This window comes from Ambystoma mexicanum, chromosome 7p (genome assembly GCF_040938575.1).
Source record: "Ambystoma mexicanum isolate Mex_15411 chromosome 7p, UKY_AmexF1_1, whole genome shotgun sequence".
Classification (NCBI taxonomy): Eukaryota; Metazoa; Chordata; class Amphibia; order Caudata; family Ambystomatidae; genus Ambystoma; species Ambystoma mexicanum.
In genome coordinates this window covers 196,586,753-196,608,818 of record NC_090939.1, presented here as the reverse complement: position 1 = coordinate 196,608,818, position 22,066 = coordinate 196,586,753, and positions in this window count along the sequence as shown.

Below are 22,066 nucleotides of genomic sequence, written 5' to 3'. Positions count from 1 at the left end.
AAAATGTTTGTTGAGTGAATGAATGGATTGTGTAGTGTAGAAATGAGTAATGTCATTTACATTGTTTTAAATGTGATTTTACCTTCAACCTAACTGCTGTTTTCAGTGATTGCCATTCATAATTTTTGAGTCAAGTTAAATAAATATCTTTGATACTAAATTTAGTCCTCTGGACAGGTTTTTTCAGTGTATATTGTTGTGGTAATTCCCAGGTCCAGAGTGTGGGGTCTCCATGCTTTTTCAGCATACTACTTCCTCTGACAAACTGGCCCGCCGCCTGCTCCAAAGGCAATACCGGTTCTCTGTACAGAAAAAGAAGAGTGCCCACATACATGCCCGCGTCTCTGCCGCATCTAAAAACTCTGCCAAACGCTTTAAAATCTGCAAGGAGCTCACCAATCCTGCTGCAGTCTACTTCTCCTGTCCCATCCCGGGCCCTCTGCATGGCCCTGGCTTCTCATTTCATCTCTAAAACCCAGGACATCCTGTACACCCTCTAGTCATCTCCTCATCTTCCCACTTCTCTCTCTGCTACCTCTGGTCCCCTTGCAGCCACCTCTTCTCCCACCTTCTCTTCTGTTCTTGTGTTCTCCCCTGTCGAGATTTCTAGACAAGTCCAATCTATGAAAGTCTCATCGAAACAGGTTCTTCCCTGTTCGTCCAAAACCATCAAGGACCATATTGACATTCTCGCCCCTGCCCTGGCTGACTTCTGCAACCACTCCTTCACCACTAGAGCTTTCCCCTCCCCCTGAGGCACTCTCTTTTCTTGTGCACCTTCTTCTCAGGAAACTCACAGCTGACCCCTCCTGCCCTGCTAACTATCGCCCAATCTGTATCACTCCTTTCCTGGGAAAACTCCTGGAAAAACTGGCCATCTCCCAGCTTAACCTCCACACTGATTGAGTTGGTTGTCTCCATGACCATCAGTCTGGCTTCAGATCAGCTAGAAAAACAGAAACTGCTCTCCTGAAAATCTATGAAGTCCTGCTCTCCAACCTACATGCTAATCTCCCCTCTGTCCTCATCCTACTCAATCTCTCTTCTGCCTTTGACACTGTCAACAATGCCATCCTGCTTGACCACCTCAGTGATAACCTGGATATCACTGATCAGGCCCTGGCCTAGCTGACTTCTTTCCTCTCTAACTGACCCTCTTAGATCCAACTTGGTTCCTTCCTTTCCTCTATCTCGCTCACTACTTGTGGTGTTCCCCAGGGGTCTAACCTCTCTCCCTGGCTTTTCAACCAATAACCGGCACCCCTCGCCCACCACATTGCTGCTCTCTGCTCCAACTTTCGGTGCTATGCGGATGACACTCAGCTTATTTTCAGGCCACCTCTTCTCCCTCTCTCATCTCTTACTGTCTGTCTGCAATCCTCCAGGAGTGGTGTCCAGAACAGGACTGCAAGACTTGTCTTTGGCCTCAAGCCCAGGATTGTATCGCTCCAGCCTTACAATCTCTTCATCGGCTCCCAGTGGCTCCAAGGATTAAGTTCAAGACCCTCTACACTGTCCACAAGGCCTTGTGGGGCCTGGGTCCGCATTAACTTAAGATCTCCCTTCAGAAATACCTTCCTACTCGAGCTCTTCGCTCCTCCACCTCTAACTCCCTCAGGGTCAGTCGCTTCTCCAAGCAACGAGTTGGTGGTAGATTGGTAGATCTCTTACTTCGGCTGGGACCTCCCTCTGGAACAGCCTTCCTGCCTCTCTGAAACTTGAGGAGAACCCTCTTCAGTTCCAGAAGCGCCTCAAGACCTTCCTCTTTGCTTTGGTCTTCTCTTTTCCCCTCACCTGCTGACCTCTGTCTGTTTTTGCACTGGACACCTGGCTACCCTCTGAATTTGGGGACAGATCCCTGCCCACCCAGCTGCATAACCGCACTGCCTCCAGGCAACCCCTGCCCTTCGGTCTGTATGTGCAACCCATCAGTCCCCTGACCTACACTTATTAAACACCGTTGTCTGTGCTTAATCCTTGTACTTGCCACCTGCGGCCGCACTACCTTTTGTGGTTCTGATCACGTGTTCAGCACTTTTCACTCCTCCCCTGTCCTTGCACTTCCCCCTCCCCTACACTTGCACGTTCTCAATGTCAATGGGGCTAGTACGATTGTTGTTTTGTCCTCCCTTGTACCCCTCTGTCGCCTCGTCGCGCCTTGAAACACTTGTGTATGGGCGCGCTATAAATAAAATATCATATCATATCATATATATGTTATGGTCAGTGTTAATTTAAAAGTACCTACCTCATGTTACTTAGAGAGTTAACAACTGTCAATTATAACAATCACCATAGTTCTAATTTCATGTTCATAGAAACATTTCCTATAAAGCATGCAAACATGGTCTTGAAACTTGAAAGAAATTCTTAATTTTAGTGGCATTGGGCCTCATCATGGCTGCCGGACCCATTATGAATTACCAGTGCCTGACTTCCCGGTGCCACCAGGCTATTCCGAGTCCGGCGGCTGGGAAGTCAGGCGCTCAGGACTCAATGGGAATGGGGAACACGGAAGCATGGGCACCATGACGGTGCCGGTGCTTCCGTTAGGGTCTGCCTACCGTGCCCGCTGTGCCCGGCAGGGACAGACCTGCCAGGCACAGCGACTCCGGTAGGCAGACCCGTAGTGTGCCGGTCCGGTAACAACGGTGCTGGCAGGCTTACCGGCACCGTTCTTACCGGACCGGCACACTCGTAATGAGGTCCATTGTAAAGATATAATTACTTCTGTCAAAAGCACTGCACAATGAACATTTACATACAGGTATCACTCAACTGAAGTTGGTACTCATCTATCAACCTGGGAAGGATGAAAGGCTGAATTTGCTTTGCTGGGACTCGAACCTGGGAAGGGAGGATCACCCCCAGATTGCAGCAGTAAGTCCACAACCCGCTGAGCTACCTTACTAGCTTAAAGATATACATATCCTGGTGTTATGGTACAAGTTGGGTAAAGAGAAATACCTATTAGTGGGAGCTTGCATTGGGATAGAGCTACTTATTAGACAAGATGCCTTCTAGAAAACTAAGCCACAATCCATCATTGCGTGCATACATTATTTGGATAATGCCATCTTTACCTGACATCTAGAGCCGCAACGGCCGCCATCTTTAAATGATGGCGATCTGAATATTGCATTCCTCATTGTTATATGTCAAAGTAGTTAGATTGTCTAATTGTTTGGCTAACATTTCTCAGGCCACATGGGCACTCCATTCAATATATCCTTTGTTTTACAGTTAGTTAGTCATTGCATATGTGGCCAGTCATGAAACTAACCTTGTGTTTACTAAATTGACACACACTGCATGAACGAAATAGGTAATGTTGCTTAACTGGTTGTATTTTCCATAATCTAGACTGGTATGGTAGCTGGTGTTGATTAAGGTGCTTGTAATCTACCAGGGAATCGTGCCCATTTGTTGCAAACATAAGCGCTTCAAAAGATGGTAATTATAAGTGAATCAGCGAACAATACTTTCTTAACATTCTGAATGTTAGGGTTAATTGTCAGAACTCACCAAAGTGTCTGAAGTGGATACACATGTCCTGGGTGCCAACAAGGAACCAGCACTGCAAAGTCTCACACACACTCACAATAGTAAGCAACACACAAAGGAAAATCTCAGTCCAAGACAGGACTGGAAGGGCACTTTAAGAATGCATGCCATGGGCTGTAATGCAACCTGCCATAGTTCAGAGAGCCACATAGGACACATGTATGCGAGGGAGTAGGCTCACAAGGCACACTACTGTCCTCAGGTGTATTTGCTGACATGTTGCTTAGCATTTCCCTTTTCGTGTCCACCTTTGGATGCACCAACCCCTGACAGTGGCAAAACCCAACCAACATCACCGTCCGCAGCCACCATGGAGGGTAATAATTCCCAGACACCAACAGCTGCCACTGCCATCCAACAGTGATGCATGGCAGCCACCAGCAATGTAGCCCTTGCCAAGGTGAGAGGGCAGCCATGGGGAAGGGGTGAATAGCCATGGGATGATCAGGGGTATGAGGAGAACATGTGATTGGCATTCGCCTGTGAAAGTGGTCACAATATTCGTTACTGCTTGTGCACGCAGCATAACACAGCTCAGCACCTGTCCACTGCCCAACATGCTTCATCAGTCCCCACCTCTGTTGGATGAAGGGAGAATTCTGCATTACACTGCCCTGCTTGTTGACTGTCCTCTAGTCAAGCTGTCAGGGCTCCAGGGAAGCTGATGCTGCTGAGCAATGACTCTAACAACAGGCAGGGAAGGTACTGGAGCACCAAGATACAGAATGAGCCAAGAGAATGATATACACACATCTATCAGACACATGCTGGGCTGGTACATAAACACCTTGCTGAACTTACTGGGGTGATCCAGCCAGGCAGACATATTGTCTATGGGAGTTAGCTGGAGGCTGATACAGTAGAATGCTACCGCAGCTGCCTTGCCCGAGGTGTTAGCCATGCGCTGCAGCTGGCATCCTGCAGCAGGGGATGCACCATCCCATTCTCCACGGCATTGAGGTCACAACTAGGGTGCAGTAATGGCTCACATTGGTGCTGGATCTACTGGACGAACCAATAGATGAGGCCACAAATTATTGACGGTGCACAACCCACCCTCCACAACATTAAAGGGTTCTATCATTTCCTCACAGAAGACATGCCCACCCCTCACCCAGAACGTTCACCTAGAACCCGTGCACCCCATCACCAACAGATGACCAACTTAACCAACCTACAAGGAGGCAATTGAGGAAGTGAATAGACAACAGGTAGCAAAAGCATTTCACACACACACACAGATAAACACATAAACACACATACACACACACACACACATATGCACACAAACCAACAGCGAGTGAGCAATGAAGGCCTAAGCCATTGGAAGTGCATGTGAACCCAAGTCCTAAGTGGAAGGCGGCGAGGCCGAAGACAGTACTGGAACATGTGTTCTCAATAGTGGAGGTGTGAAAGAATGCCCACAAACCCAAGCGGGTGAGTGGGCCTGACAAGTGCAAGTGCCCAGACCCAAATCAGACGTGGAAGAGTCTGGATGCTCACATGTGAAGACCACCAGGGCACTAATGAGTGGCTGCATGGGAGAACCTGAAGCAAGGAACATTGAGAGAGAGAAGAACCAGAGGGTAATGGGGAGAGAACAATGCTGCAAGCAAAAGAAAGAACTTTAACACCCTATAATCTGGTTGAGCGAAATAGTCCATGGGTAGCGAATATAAGAGCAAAATGCTTCATTTTTCAACACAGAGGCACAATTCTAAGTGTCAGAAAATCAAAAGAAAGAAGTTTGACGCCTTAGACCACAGTCAAGAGGGAACAGAATCTGAGGAGATGATGCAGCATTCTGGGATACAAAGGAAAAGATGCATCCGTCAGCAGATACATTTTTTTGTAATAGGACAAAAAATGAGCACACAGATTCTCTGCCATGCTTGCTTCTGTATGTATGTATGAATGTAAATAAGTGATTTATATAGCACAAACCTAGCTGGAAAGCAGCAGAGTGCAATACCGTAAAGGGAGTGAAGCATGGGGGGGGGGAATCACTTGTCGGTCTATGGTCCTCATTTGTCGGTGAAGGGTTACTTGAAGAGCAAGGTCTTCAGATCTTTACTGAATCAAAGTAAGGAGGGAGCATGCCTGGTGCATGTTAGCAGGAAGGTTGTTCCAGTGTGTGGGAGCATAGCAGGAGAATGACTGTCTGCTGGCCCTCTGCTTCTTGCACTTCTTGGATTCCAGTCTGGACATTTCTTAGCTCCTGGTGATGCATTAGCTTCCTGAGAAGGTGATTTCTTCAGATACGTAGGAGTGAGCATTGGTCATTAGAGCTTTGTAGCTGATGCAGACTGTTAGGGCTAATCAGTGTGGCTTCTTGAGAGCAAGGGGGCGGGAGGGGTCAAGTTGTTTCAGTCCTGCAATGAGTCATGCTGTGGCATGCTGTGGCATGCTGTACAGATTGCAGAGGGGTTCGAGTATCATTTGGGACACCTGCAGAATGGCTTTGCAACTATACTGAGGAGAACCAGGGCCTGGGTGACGGATCTGAGGTCTGGGGGGTAGTGAATGGTTTGATTGAGCGCAGGAGTCAGAGCTTGTACCATGCTGTTTGTGCCTCCTTGATGATGTGTGCTTTGAAGGAGAGGTTGCAATGGATGGGAAAGCCATCGAGATGCATCGTTTGTAAGTCAGTTTTGAACCTGGGTGCATTTGGTGGCGGCTCAAGTAGGATGAGCTCTGTATTGGTAGGGTTGAGTTTCAGGTAGACACTTCACATGCAGGCTTGAATGGTGGTGAGGCAGTGTTTCAATTGATGAATGTTGTTGAGGCAGTTGACCTTCATGTATGGCTGTGTGTCATGGGCATAGTGGCATATTCTTAGTTGAATTTGGCCAAGAATTCCCTCCATGTAGAGGTTGAAGATGATGGGTGGGAGGATGAGGCCATGTGGGACTCCAGGCTTCACTGGGAATTGTTGGGATCTGCAGGTGCCTATCAAAATGAGTTGGTATCTGTTGGTGAGGTAGGTGTCAATTCATCGAAGAGCTGAGGGATCAAATCCTCCATGTGAGGAAAGGATGTGGAGTCTCGCTTTGTCAGGCAACTGTTTTCAATGTGTCAGAGAGGCTGATAAGAACCAGGAGGCATGGGCCTCCCTAGTCCATGATGAGCAGGGGCGGACTGGCCTATAGGAATCTCTGGAGATTTCCCAGTAAGCTTCTGTACCCTGGGCCTCTTTTGTGTGGTAACCTGTTTTATTTGCAAATGTTCTCATAGGTAAAGAGTTGGGCTTGCGGCAAATTATTTCCAGGGCCTCTTTTGGTTACATATCCACCCCTGATGATGAGGTCTGACACATTGATGACCTGGAGGGTGGCTGTCTCTGTATTACATCCTGGTATTCTTTAAGTAATTAGTTTAGTACATGCTTTTTGTACAGCGGGAACTTGACAGTCTTCTCAATGACCATGACAATAACGAGTAGATGGGTCATCAGGTGGTAGTTTTTTAGTTCAGGTTAATTGTGGGCTTCTTTATTAGGGGTAGGATCTGGCCATATTTTAATGTGCCAGAGAAGCTTCCTTGCTTGTGGGAGTTGTCAACAGTGTGATGGAGAAGAATGAGAAGCTTTCCTATGATGTTCGTTATGATGCAGGCTGGGATGAGACTGTCCTCACAGGTAGTGGTCTTGAATGATAAGAGGATGCTTGTGAGTTATTCCAGTTTTAGGGTTCTAAATGTTGGTGTGGTGGCATGGTATGGGTGTCCATGGTAGGTAGGCTGTCATCAATGTGGCAACATAGCTTCTCGATTTCGTCTGTGAAGAACCTGTTGATTGCATTCCATCTCTCCATGGATTTGTGGCTTCTGGGGGGTAGTAGGGAGCTGAAGCAGTATTTTACGGCCTTGAATGGGACTCTGCTCTTGTTGGGGTTTCTTCTATGGATGCTCTGTAGTAATGTGCTTTGTCTGAGTTGATGAGGATGCTCTGGGCTCTGCAGATGCTTTTCATGGTGGTGAGATCTTCTTGTAGTAGTGATTTTTCTCCAGATTTGTTTTTGTTTGCGGATGGTAGGTTTACTGTTGAAGAGTTTGTGTGTGTATCAGGATGTGGATGGCTTGTTTTTGTTGGTTATTAGTTTCAATGGTGTATGAATATTGGCAAAGTCAGTTAGAGTGCAGATGAGCTGGTGGAGCAGTACGTTGATTTTGGATGAAGGCGTGAGTGTGGCAGACAGGCTGGTGGGGTTTGTTTTCTTCTAGGGCTTCCAGGAGAAAGTTTTTGAATGAGTGTCGAGGTGTCTTTGTTGGTTTCAATAATATTTGATGGAAGTGCTTTGTGTGCTGGAGCTTGATAGGAATTGCTTTTGTGGTCAGTTCAGTTGAGTTGTTCAGGTAGGAGGCCGTTGATGTTTGGTGATGAGATGAACATCAGTTTGAGTGTGATGCCTTTGCTGCGGGAGGGGGGCCGGGAAGAGTTGTGTTATGTGGAGGCTGTCCAGGAGATTGTGGAGAGATTGTTTGATTTTTCTTGGTTATTTGCATTCCTGCAGATTGAGGTCTCCTAGGAAGATGTTGATGGATATGTCAGCAGTTCTTGATATTGATATTGATATTTTATTTCTATCCCGCTCGCACACAAGTGTTTCAGAGCGTGACAAAGCAAGGGAGGGGAACAGGAGAGAACAAAACAGCGATCTTACTAGGCCCAGTGACACTGAGAACGCGCAAGTGCATGGGAGAGGGAGAGGGGAAAAGTGCATGGAAGGGGGGAGAAGTGGAAAGTGCGAAGCAGAGGAGAAACAGTTAAATAACAATAAATAAATAATAACGGCACCAAACAGTGGTAGTGCAGCCAGCAATTTTCAAGTGCTAGGTTTATGGCAGCAGACAGGTAGGTCTGATAAGTGCAGGATGAAAAAGGGGGTGGCTGTATGGGTACAGATACAGACCCCAGTGCAAGGGTGGTCTGGAGGCAGTGCGGGAAGGTGGCAGAGTGAGCAGGTACCTAGGCCCGGAGGACAGAGGGTGGCCAGGTGCATGGAGACAAGAGAGAACAGATCAGCAGGGGAGATAGCGAGCAAAGGCATGTTGGGTGTCCTGACCCACATTTGGACTATTAACCTGCAACATTTGGTGCTGTGGGCTTAGAAAATCCAAGATGGCGGAAAAGCCCACAGTTGCGCCAGAATCCGGGAAACCCGCGCAGTTTGTGTGCACACCACAATGGTTGCCTAACCTGCCACCCACCAGTGCAAGCATGATGGGCCAGGAGTGCCATTAGTGAAATGTGTGCCAAAGGAAAAACAGCAGTTCCGGTTGGCTAAAAAAGCGCTTTAAAATCACCTTTGTTTCCCTGAATGCAAGCTCAAAATGCCTATTTCAAACATTGCAGGATATTCAAAAATCTTACTGAACACCAGAAGACATCTGGCAGAGTGAAGTTGTGTGTGCATACAAAATCTGCAAAGATGAAGAGCCCAAAACAATGTTTATAACAAAACTGGCTGAGCTGTGGATGTCAGCAGCTTAACTGAAATTGGATTTAAAACCACTAAAATCGAAATGTTTAAATTAAATGAGTGACCTACTTTTGAGTGTCACATAGTTTGCAACTGTTAAATGTCATAGTTTTGAACTTAGAATCAGCATTCTAGCTGCAAGTGTAAAAATTGTGAGTTTGATTTGAATTAAGAAAAACTGGGAACAAAAGTGACATTTAGCTGAAGCCTGGCTTAATGAAACTGGATTCTGCCTGACAACTACCCCCGACAGGAGAGGGAATTCAGCAGCTGTGTTCCCAGGCCTGGCTGCATCCTGCTGCCCCTGCCAAAAGGAGATGACACCTCTCTGATTGAATTAGGGGAGTGGTACCTGCAGACTGCAGGAAATTGAACAAAGCCCTGTCCTGGACTCAGGCAAATGTTATATTGGGGGGGGGTCATAAAATGGCTTCCTCTTGGGAGAAACTGGGAGGGGCACTGCATCTGTGAGCAAGCTGAGCTTGGGGGAAGTGGATAAACCAGAAATTCCACCGTGTGCTTTGGAAAACCACACCCCTTTGGGGCCAGAGCATAATTTTAAAAAGATGGATAATTCATAGTGCGGACTTGTAAAAATTATATAAATAACATCTTCATTCTTGTGATTTTTCTGTGCACCTCTTAAGAGGTGTTAGGACCCTGTGGTATGTTCTTGGGGATAGTAGCAGAAAAAAGGTTGTTACTCCAAATGTATGCATGTAAAAAATCTGACACATTATCATCTGAAACCCATATCCCTGGGGCACATTTGTGTAAAATCTGGAAAGGTTTAGAGGTCGTTATCTGGATGAAAAGGGGAGAATTCTGTCATAAGTGGAGACGACATCTTACAAAGACAGGGATCGGATGGTTTGGTGTTACAGAAAATATGTTAACTGGACGTATAATATTAGAAAAATGGTACATAGATAAATATGTATTTGGATCAGAAATAGATTTGTGTGCAATTTGACAAAGGGACGATCCTCTGACCATAAACCTACCTCATCACTCTGACTCACAACCCAGTTCCCCCAATCAAGGGAGAGAGGAGGAACTGGCCAATGATAAGTTGAGAGGGTTGGGCATAGCAGAATTAGCCGACCCACCCACTTTCTAAACACATAAAAAGAGCCACTGGAAGCCAGATAGGACTTTTCTTTTTCACTTTCTGCAAAGCATTTTGACTTCAGACTTCACATCCAGAGATCCAGACTTCAAATCCATCAATCTCCAGAGACCAGAAATTAACTCCAGAATTTGTAGCAGAGAGGCCTGAATCCACAAGCTGAATCCTTTTTCAGCAGGCCTCCAAATCATTTGCAAACTATTCAACAGCCGGGCGAGCTGTTTGAATTTTCGCCGAGAACTTTTGTCAGAACCAGAGACCAGACCGCCGTGTAGTGCCGAGAACTTTTGTCAGAACCAGAGATCCAGACCGCTGTGCAGTGCCGCTAGCAGAGCTGACCCAGAAGGTACAATTATCCAGTGAGCAGAACCAGGCAGAGACCGTCTGTGGCGAGGGAACCGCAGTCCAATCCTGACCCGATCCGTGGCGAAGTCGCATTCCTGTCCAAAATATAGTGTGAGTACCGCCAGAACTGTGCAAAACCCAATCTCTTAGTTTAAGATAATCTAATACAAACTATTTTAACCTATTTAGAACTGCCTCCTAGAATCGTGTCATTCCGTCATCTATAAACCTGAAAACTGTCATCTGTCATTCTGAGCTTAACTGTCATCTTAAAGTTAAGATTCTAAGCTTTCCAACAAACCTGAAATCGACTTGCTACCCCTTATAGTGCCTCCATAATCGCGGCCGACGCACTTTTGACGCGATTGACATTTTGCTTAATTTCAGCCATGTGTAAAAATATTTGTCCTTGCTTTCCTTTGATGAAATTCGTTTGCAACCTGACAATCATTCATAGAGCATTGCTAAAGTGATCCTGAACTAATACAAAGTAGCTATCACCTACCCTGAACCTCTTATAGGGAATTAAAAGCAATTTTAGCACATTTCTCTCTTCATTGTCATCACATTCAAAGCATTTTGGGCCTGTGTTGAAAACTTCTACCTGTTTTCCTATAAGCTTGCTAGGGGGGGGAACTGAATTATATTTGATTGCATTCCTGAGAACTGTGTGCTTTCCTCCCATCTCTTTACCTTGCATAAAGGGGGGGGTGAATTGTCAAAGAAAAGTGATTACATTGTCTTTTGTTGAAGTCATATCAAGTTTATTTTCTGTACTGCATTTTCATTCATCATTGCATTGTCCTTGAAGCCACAAAAGCATTCTCAGCTACTTTATCCTCTCTACATCACTTCTAAGGCATCGAAAAGAGTGTACCACTGTAACATGATGCATTGTTGATCACTATCATCTTCACAAGTGTGTTATCAAATATTAAGTTATTATAAAAGTGTGATATATATATATATATATATTGTTTAATTTTCAAATAAACCTTTTAATTTGCAAAACAAACCTACTTCTTTGCTCATTGGGGTCAGGGGGATTCTAAGAGAGGGGTGTTATATAAGGGTTGTCATCCAGAGTAAACAAACTGGACATAAAAATACATCAATAAGGGCTTCCATCAGCATCCCAGACTAGGCATTGACTTAGCTGTAGTGTTGAATTGAAGTCGCTTACAGGCAGAATAAAAGAGGAAGGTCTTGAGGTGCTTTCGGAACCAGAGATGGTTCTCCTCAAGTTTTACAGTGGCAAGGAGGCTGTTGCAGAGGGAGGCCCCAGTCGAAGACAGAGATCTACCCTCAGCTCGTTTCTTTGAAAAACAACTGACCCTGAGGGAGTTAGAGGTAGAGCAGTAGGAAGTTTGACTGTGATGAGGCGAGCGGTTTCATACAGCAATGCTTTGTTACTAGGTGGTGGGCAGTACATCAGGTGAAACCTAGCAGTTGTGTGTGGGAGAGCGGAAAATGAAATTTCAGGTGCTCCATGGATTTGAGTGGTGAGAGATTCTAGAGTGTACATGTCCATGAAATCTTGTGGATGACTGTAAATCCATCGCCAGACTTCTCTGTATGGTTGACATGCTTGATGCTCTACTCGGCAGGTTCAGGGACATCCACGATGTTGGAGGTCATGGTGGAAAACAATATTTATGTTATGAATAATGTGTAAAGGTTATACTACAGTGGAGCAAGCGTAGATGAGCACGGGGATGAGTATGTGTTTGGGTGGATTAGGTTGAGTAGATGTGAGTGGGATGTTGATGAGGAAGCACGAGTTAGAGCTGTGACGGAACTTGGTGCCTGGTAAGGATTTGCCTGTGAGAATTAGGGTGGGTATAGGCCGAGGTGTAAAATGATGATGGTAGAATACTCAGGTGTTGTGCAGGGGTTTGGGCCCATGGCGATTTGCAGGCCCTAACAGTACCAAGCAGGTATTGTATTGATTGGAGCCCTTGTCGCTTTCATCCCTTTGCTCAGGGCCCAGGGCCCCGGGCGAAGAACACTCTCATGAGTACAATTTTAAAAGCAGGAAGGGGAGATGACCCAAAGGAAGGTGGGGTAAGCAGGAAGCAGTCACAGGAGAAGGGAATACATTACATTACACAAAATGGCAAAGAAACTAGCCAAAGTTGAAACTAACAAGCACAACACAAAATACCGATTTTAAAGGCAGAGAGTGGAAGAGCCACCCAGAAGGAGGTACGGGAGTTAGGAAGCAGTCAAAAGAGAAGGCAAAGAAAAAAGCAATAAAAAAACACTCAAGAAAATGAGCCAACATGGAGACAGACAGAGCCAACACACAACGTGTTCCCTGCTTACCGTATTAAGAAAGTAAGTGATCTCATTTTTTATTTGACATAGTGCCATTTTTTACATTGTAAGTGGTGCAACACTTTTTCTGTATTTATTTTTAGGTAAACATCAAAACCAAAGAAAAATCCAAGTTCACTTTATTTGATACCTATTTTGCACTGGTGAACAACTCTATTAATGTGGTGCTAGCTAAACTTGGAGTACAAAAAATACCCTATTATTAAAGCAGAATAAATGGGTAAAATCCTATGCTCCATTTTTTTCCCATTGAAAATTGTGGGTGCAAAAAAGTTTTATTCTGCTAGTGAAAATATTTTCTTTATGAAATTTAAAAAATATATGACTTCATTGTTTCATTACACCACTAGAGAAATTGCCAAATTACAACAAAGCCAGCTAAAAGGATGATTTCCCACACAAAATATGTGGATATTTATTTGTTATTTATTTGTATTTATTTAATTTGTGAAGTGCCAAGAACCCAGAGGTATCACAGCAATGGTAACAAAGTAGAATACAACAAGATGTCTAAGTAAGTGCAGCAAGTAGACACGAGACAGCTGAGGTAGGCAGTTCGTTGAGCAATAGATCAATAATATTTGGTAAAGGGCCATGTTTTTAGGAGTTTTCTGAAGGTTAGATAGGGAGGGTCGCCTTTGATGAGTGGTGGGAGAGAGTTCCAGAGAGTGGGGACAGTGAATATAAAGCTGGATCCTTCAGCTGGTTTTTTGTTGAACCTAGCGTTAGATAGGGAGAAGGAGGAGGATGATCGTAGTGGAAGTGCAGATGTCTTTATGTGGAGGAGGGCATTGAGGTAGGCGGGGCAACTTTGTGGACACAGCGGTGGGCAATTGTAAAGATCTTGAACTCGATGCAAGCTTAGGTGGTCAGCCAGTGGGCATCTCTTCCGACATGTGATCTATGGTCAGTACATGTTATGCCCCAGGCAGCTCTGTGGGAATTATTTTGGAGCAGTTGAAGTTTTGACTGAGGTACCTTTGAGTGGTGCATTACAGTAGTCTAATTTGATGCGTATGGTGGCTCTGGTGAGTGTAAGGCAATGGTGATAGACATTTTCTGCTGATGTAATTGAGTTTGATAGTGCAGGCTGTAGATAAGGCAAGAGCATTGTTGTGCTTGTGTCGGTTAAGTCCAGCATCTAGGTAGACCCTGAGGGTTTTTAGGTGGCTCAATAAGGGAATGGCATTGGCATCAATGGTGAGGGAGGTGTGTGTAGGGTCAAGGGTCTTCAGGCTCTGAGGTGAGCTGATCATGAGTATCTCCGTTTTGTTGTCTTTGAGGCAAAGGTGATGGTTAGTCATCCAATTCTGGATGATGCCGTAGACATGATTAATCTCGGGAATGATTGCCAGTGATGCTTAGGAGAATCTGGGTGTCATCTGCAAAATTAGTGTAAAGGATATCCATGTTATCTAGGTGGTTCAAGAGGAGTTTGGTGTAAATGTTGTGAAAGGTGTGGGAGATGCAAAAACCCTGAGGGACCCTAAGCGTTCACTCACAAATTATTTTATCCACCTGGTTGCCTCTGTGGTGAAGTGGAATTTACATCTGAGATGCTGGCACAGGATATCGTGATCAACAAGATTGAATGTGGCTGAAAGGTCGAGGTGGAGGAGGTGGAGGTTACCACTATTACGGAGGTTGTCTAGCTGATGTTTGAGGTTGTGGAGAGCAGTTTCTCTGCTGTGGCTCAGTCTGAAGCCGGATTGGTGGGCATCAAGTCATTTTTGGTGTTCGAGGTAGGATTCCATTTGAGTGTAGGCAATTCGAACCAGTATTTTGAGTAGGAAGGGAACAATAGTGATGGGGTGGTAATTTCTTTGGGAGGTTGGGGTCGAGCAATGTGTTTTTCGAAGAGCGGGTTTTCCAAGCCTCTTTGATGTTTGTGGGAACGACACCTTAGGCAAATGAAGAGTTGATGTATTTGACGATAGTCAGAGCAAGTGTTTCTGTGCAAAGTTTAATAATATACGCTGGGCAAACATCCCCTTTGCAGTTGGAGGGTTTGCGGGTTATGTTGGTTTTGTGGACATCGGCTGCAGTCACTGGAGAGAATTGAAAGGGAGTAGTTGTCAACAGGATGGTAGGGGTATGTAAGGAGAGGGGATTTTGGAGACCATTGTGGATTTTTTGGTGATGGTTTTGTCTCTCAGCTTGTGCTTTTTGTTGGAGAGTGCTGACTAGATGGTTGTGCACCAGGACCCTTTTTTAGGAAAATGGGAGATGGCAGGAACAGTGGTCTCAATCTCTTTGAGAATTGTGAATAATTCTCTTGCACTGGAGCTAGCTTCTGTAATCCTGGTGTTGTAGGAATTGGCTTTGGTGGAGTTGAGTGTGAGTTTGTAGGATTTCACAGAGGAGGTTTAGGTGTCTGTTATAGCTGTGGAGGGGTTCTTTCTCCATAGGTGTCCAAGAGCTCGTTTGGCCCTGAGGCGGGATTTCAGTTCCTCAGTGAACCAGTTGTTGTGGCGTCATGGCTTTTATGGGGTTATGGTTTTGTTTGGGGCGTACACATCTATTGCTTGCCGAAGGGTGGTATTGAGGGCAGCAATATGGGAATGTGGGTCACTGGGGTTGGTTGGTGCAGTAAGCAGGTTCATAATAGTGGGGGCTAGTATAGTATTTGTGAGTTAGGGTGTGTTACAAGATTGATGCTGATGGGGATTCTATCAGAGAATGGTCAGACAAGGGTACAGGGTTGTTTGTGGTGATGGACAGGGATGTGTTCAGGTTGACGATCTAGTCAAGGATGCTGCCTCTAGTGTGAGTGGGAGAGTTTACCGTTTGGGAGAGGTTCATTTTGGTAAGGGTGGTGGAGAGGTTGGTAGAAGCATTGTCTGCCTGGTCATTGAATCTGAGACTGAAGTCACCTAATAGGATAAGTTTGGCTGTGGGTGTGATTTAGCGGGTTAACAAGGGGATAAGTTTCAGGGCAGTTAAGTTTAGTGGGGTGTTGGTAGAGGAGAAGGAGATTGAGAGTGGTTTGCGGGTCGAGAGGGAGTATAGTTAATAGGAGTACGGCAGGGTAGGCGTGGGTACCTCCCTGATAGGCAGGCTAGATTTGTAGATGATGACTACTCTGCCCTCCTGGCGTGGCAAGCCTATCGGTTCTAAGGAAGGAGTATCCGTGAGCGATGGCCAGAGTTAGGGTAGGCCCAGCAGCATTGTGTAAGCAGGTTTCAGTGACCACTAGGCTGTCTAGGTGTTGGTCTTCGATAAGGTCATATAGGCAAGGAGTAGAGAGAGAGGAGGCTTCCGCAAGGTTGAATATAGAACGCATGCTGCAGCTTGCTAAAACAACAATACGAACGGTAAAAATAATCCAAGGCACCTCATTGTGAGGAAAAACAAGGTTGGTTACATGCAAAAAGGTCTCAGATAGTCCGTAGAACCGAACTGACATGGAGCTTGTCACTTCCCAAGAAGTTACAGGTTGTATAGCGGTAAACCACACAATCTGAATACATATGTTACAATGTTATCCCACCACCCTCATTGGCTACCACAAATAGAACATGCTAACACCCCCTATAGTCCCTCGACCGATTGGCCACACCTTATCAAAACCCATTCCCCTTGAGACATGGTCTCCTACATCGCCACTACTGAATCCAGGTGTGGGATTGGTGGTTTGAACTTAGTGACACATTCATAAATTGAGACTGCCACGTGATGTGCACCCATCCTATCCAGACATGATCATAATAACCTGGCTAGGCCAAATCTGCTTTGATAAAACCATAGGCCTTCTCATTTTACCAGGTGCTGCGGCAGACACAAGCTGCCTCCCCGACCTGGTACTACATTTATTGGCCTCACCTCAGCACCTCCTATTCCAAACTATGGAACATCCCAGAAATGGCCCCCCCTTATCTCCTTCAAACCCAAGGTGTCCAGTAATGACGTGACTGGGGCACTGCAAAGGAATCTGAATTTCATGGAATTATTTGTTTTGGTTGTATGTGTGTTTGCAATACAAAAACCACTCTTGGGTGACGGCAGTAGTGCTCTAAAGCTTCTCCTTGCCCATTGCCATCACAAAAATGTATATCCTATTCTCATGAGTTTGTCCTTCCTGCTTCTCCCTATCCTCACGTTTCGTTCCCACCACATACAGGCCCTGCGGCTGGATACAATTAGCGTTGTATCTGTGCACTGCGGGTGCCTATGACCTTGGCTTCTCTCCTTGGGAACGGGAAAGGGGATTTGTTTTTGGAGCTGAGCTGAACAGAGTTACAGCTCCACATCATGGCCTGCTTTCTATTCTGTTGCTGATATACTGGGCCTTAACATACAATATGGCAACACTTCTGCCATGTTAACACACTGATCTCACTTCTACCACAGTGCCTATCTGACTACATCTTACACATGCTTCAGCTCTTCCCTCATAGCTCACTACAGACCATAACTAGGAATACGACAACTAAACACAGAGGGCCCGATTCATGGAACATTTTGCACATTTCATAGTGGCTTTGCGCTGCTGAAAAGTGACTTTGCACTGCAAAAATACACTTTGCACAGTTCCACGAATCAGGGTTTGTGTCGGCAGTGCAAAGTCACTTTTCCAAAACGCAAAGTCACTTTGAATGGTGCACAAAATTCCATAAATCGGGCCCAGGGCCGATAATACTGCCCTATCTATAACCTATGCAACCAGAACATTAATATATTTCTTGTTCTTTCTGTGTTGCTATATGTGAATATTTAATGTGTCAAACTTAACTCAAACAATACATGTGCCTTCTGCTGCGCAAACGTCAGTCTGCTCCCACGATGGTACGTGCTACCAGGTTTTCCTCAACCTGAACCTTTTCGCCTGGCTGGGACGCTGTACGTGCATCCCAACATTACCCGTGGCAACAAGTGGAGGGTGAGGCTGGATGAAGGAGTGGACAGGAACTGTGGAAGAGATGGGACAAGGCCAAAGGTTGAGGAATCTATGAGGCTGGGTTCTGAGGCTGTGGAAGTGGTAGGTGGTAGCCTCCAGATCATGAGCCGGTTTTGTCTGCCAACGTATTTCCACTCCCTGATGTTGTGGATCCTGGCCAAGCAGGCGTGCTTGGAGGCAGGGCTGCTCGGAGCACTAGAGTGTGGCAATGTGCTTTTGCAGGGACGTTTGTTGGTTTCCGGGGCAGTGATTGCACCAGCCATCTTTAATGGGAATTTGTCCTCCTGGGCGTCTTCACCGGGCCCATGTTGGCTGGCCTTGTGGAGTTTCTTTGTTGCAGTTGTTGTGTCATCGATGGCGGCTGATGCTATTGTAATGATCTTCTGATCACTGGCCCAGACAGGCATGGGCCTTTCTTGCGGGCCTTGTGTGCAACCCGGCTTCGTCTGCCGGCGTATTTCCTCTATCTGATGTTGTGGACCCGGCCAATCAGGCTAACTGGGAGGCAGGGCTGCTCGGAGCACTAGAACGTGGCAATGTGCTTCTACAGGGAAGTGTGTTGATTTGGGGGCAGCGATAAGTCAAGTAAACGGTTTTCACTAAGTTTGCGCAGTAATTCTCCAGCAAAAGTCAACTTGCAGATGTTGTGTACCATCAAAATAAATAGAAAAGCCAAGTGAAGATGTTTCACTTAATTTGCTTACGACTTCTCTAGCACACGTTCATTTGCATATGTTCTACAAACAAATGCACCCAAGAAAAGAATGTTCATTTAGTTTGCTGACAAACGCCAACATCGTTTCACATGCTGTGTTTCCAGCATCGATGCTGATTGTGAACCCGCAAAAATTAATTTATCCCGCATGTACTGATTACATTTTGTGTGTTGCTCAATTTCACCAATTTTGGGAAATTGCCAACATTTACTGCACAATTTCACAAAATTGATGAATTTCGTACCTACTAGGTGCACGCCTGGTAAGGTGACATCGACTGTTGCAAAACATTTGCAATCCCTTCCCCATACCAGCAAAGCTGGTGCACAATGTTTTTGGCCCAATTGTGATATCACCATACACTTTAGATAATCTGTCCGCAGCGGTTGGCGGTCCTGCGACTGCGCGTGAGCAGTGGTGCACAGCACAATACACAACACATGTACACGATAATTATAAACAATGCATCTTAATATAAGAAGGAGCCACAGCCACCACGAGTAACACAGTACAGTGCAAAGGAGAGCCCCTGCCAGAATTCACTCTCTGGAGAACATCTACTCACTGGCAGCTTGTCATTTATTGATGGTGCTGAACCCTGGCAGGGCTTGTCAGCAAGCTTCACCTCTCCCATGAATAAATTGTATGTAATGTAACACTCATCTTAAATATCAGGTGATGTCATCAGTGTGAAATCTTATAAGAACATTAACATTTCATCCTCTGAAACTGTACATCTTCACTAAATATTTCAGACGACTCGGATTTAAATTCTAGAAGAGCTTTCTAAATTTCTAGAAAAGGGTAGCACGAGATAGAAGCATAGAGGAGGGAGAGAGAGGGGCAGACAAGGGTGCCATTATCATTTCACCACCATACTATCACTATACTAGTCACTATTAGTATGATGAGTATTACTGCGTATGTGAGGAGTGAGGGCCTCATCATGAGTTTGGCGGTAACCCTTAAATGCCGCGGTAGCGCTATTACCGCTGCATTTAATGGTCCGCCAAATAACGGGTTCAGCTGATTTCACGCTCTTACTGCCGGCGGGAAATCCACCGGCGGTAAGAGCGTGAAATGTCTCCATTGAGCCCAATGGGGAAGGGGGCATTCCCGAATGGGCTCAATGGGGAACAGGGATTTCCCGTTCTGCCAAACCTGTGATCCGGCGCTATTAGCGCTGGGAGTTTGGCGGTAGCTTCACCTCTCCCACCTCTTCACCTCTCCCATGAATAAACTGTATGTAATGTAACACTCATCTTAAATATCAGGTGATGTCATCAGTGTGAAATCTTATAAGAACATTAACATTTCATCCTCTGAAACTGTACATCTTCACTAAATATTTCAGACGACTCGGATTTAAATTCTAGAAGAGCTTTCTAAATTTCTAGAAAAGGGTGGCACGAGATAGAAGCATAGAGGAGGGAGAGAGAGGGGCAGACAAGGGTGCCATTATCATTTCACCACCATACTATCACTATACTAGTCACTATTAGTATGATGAGTATTACTGCGTATGTGAGGAGTGAGGGCCTCATCATGAGTTTGGCGGTAACCCTTAAATGCCGCGGTAGCGCTATTACCGCTGCATTTAATGGTCCGCCAAATAACGGTTTCAGCTGATTTCACGCTCTTACTGCCGGCGGGAAATCCACCGGCGGTAAGAGCGTGAAATGTCTCCATTGAGCCCAATGGGGAAGGGGGCATTCCCGAATGGGCTCAATGGGGAACAGGGATTTCCCGTTCTGCCAAACCTGTGATCCGGCGCTATCAGCGCTGGGGGTTTGGCGGTAGGGCTATTAACGCCAGCGCTAATAGCGCCGGCGTTACTGCCCAACGCGTGATGAGGCCCAGAGTCTTGAACATCCCATTGGCTTGTATATAATCTTTCCTGACAGTGGTAGCACACATATGTTCTAATTTACAACAAGGATGGAGGAACAGTCCATGAAAAAGGTGGGTCTTCAGAAGCTTACAAAAGATGAGCAAAGAAGGATCAGGCGTAATACTCAGGGATGGTGCACTCCAGAAGGCAGGACCAAATAATATTATATTATTTCATGCGTTGCCAAAAAGCTATGAACCCCAGTTGCAGGTGCAGGGTGTGGTTAGGTGCTTCATTAAACACGCTCAGGTGGTCACTGAGATACTGATTTTCCGTGACCTAGGTTGTAGAAGGGTCATAACAACCCCATGCACCTCCCCCATAGGTACCCGTGATGCAAATTCCCAACCACCAGTGGAGTCCATTAGGCCAAAGCAATTGCAATATTCTGCCTGAGAGAGATAATCCGTATGGGATTGGGAACATACATATTGAATCAACAATGTCCTTTTGTTTAACATCTCTGCCAGACGCCCACGTTTCTGTGGCAGACATCTTCCCCAGGTCTGAAGTGTGGGGAGGTCACGTGGTCTCGATCATTAGCCCAGGATTTAGAGAATCAACCCTCACCACCACCTGCCATTTTTTACAGAGACAACACAGGTCGAGGCTATTGGACAGCATTGTAACTAATATCCCCACAACACACTCCATACTCTTATGTGTGCTCTGCAAAGCACGCATATCACCACAGATGACATTTCTGATCTCATTAGCATTTACCATAGATATGTTGCTTATCACTTCCTCCACCTCCTCCTCTCATTTACTAGACATCTTTGTACCCAAGCAATATCACTTATCACATGCCACATAATGCATATCGGACATCCAGTTCAACTTGTGGGAGTGTCGTTGTTCCTTTCAACTCCTGTTGAAATTAAACGGTGATACCTGCCCCATGTTCCTTTTTTAGTACATGGCCATCAATATTTCCTTATCTCCATCAGTTATTAGCACCTTCCATCTTCTATATCTTACACCACCACATATCACACTCTTCCTGGATGATTTCTTTTACCTTCTTCCATTGGCAGATAACCCCTATAACCCATTTTGGTTTATTTGTACATCCACTGGCAAGAGTAAGAGGCCCTAGCGATCTCCCACTTTTCTGAATTTCTCCATGCGCATGAGCTAGGCCAATTCATCGTCTATTCCAATTATATCATAGGGAATACTCCAGAACGCATTATTGCATCTGATTGCATCCCACTCTGTGAGGATCCGGTTCCCTTCCCCTGGTCTAAGCCCTTTTTCTCTCATTTCACAGATAGCAATGGACTGAGAACCAAAAGAGGCCCTGGAACAAAATATCAAAGTGGGCACATATTACACATTTTCATCAAGTCCAACCCTTTTCCTATGAGAACATATGAAAATAAAATAGGTTACCACACAAAAGAGGCCCAGGCTGCAGCGGCCTACCAGCAAATCTCCATAGTTCATGCAGAAGGTCAAGTCTACTCCAACCAATCATTGCATATGTGATGTGCAGTGTGAAGGTTTTATTTCTACTGTAAAACATTTTTTAAATACTCTGCCAACTTGCCTATATCACTCATTTGGTCAGCTTTGACTGCAATATTTCTCAATTCTGTTTTGCACGGCAACCTTAACGACCCTTTAACAATATATTTCATTGAATTTGTATAATATATATATATATATATATATATATATATATATATATATATATATATATAT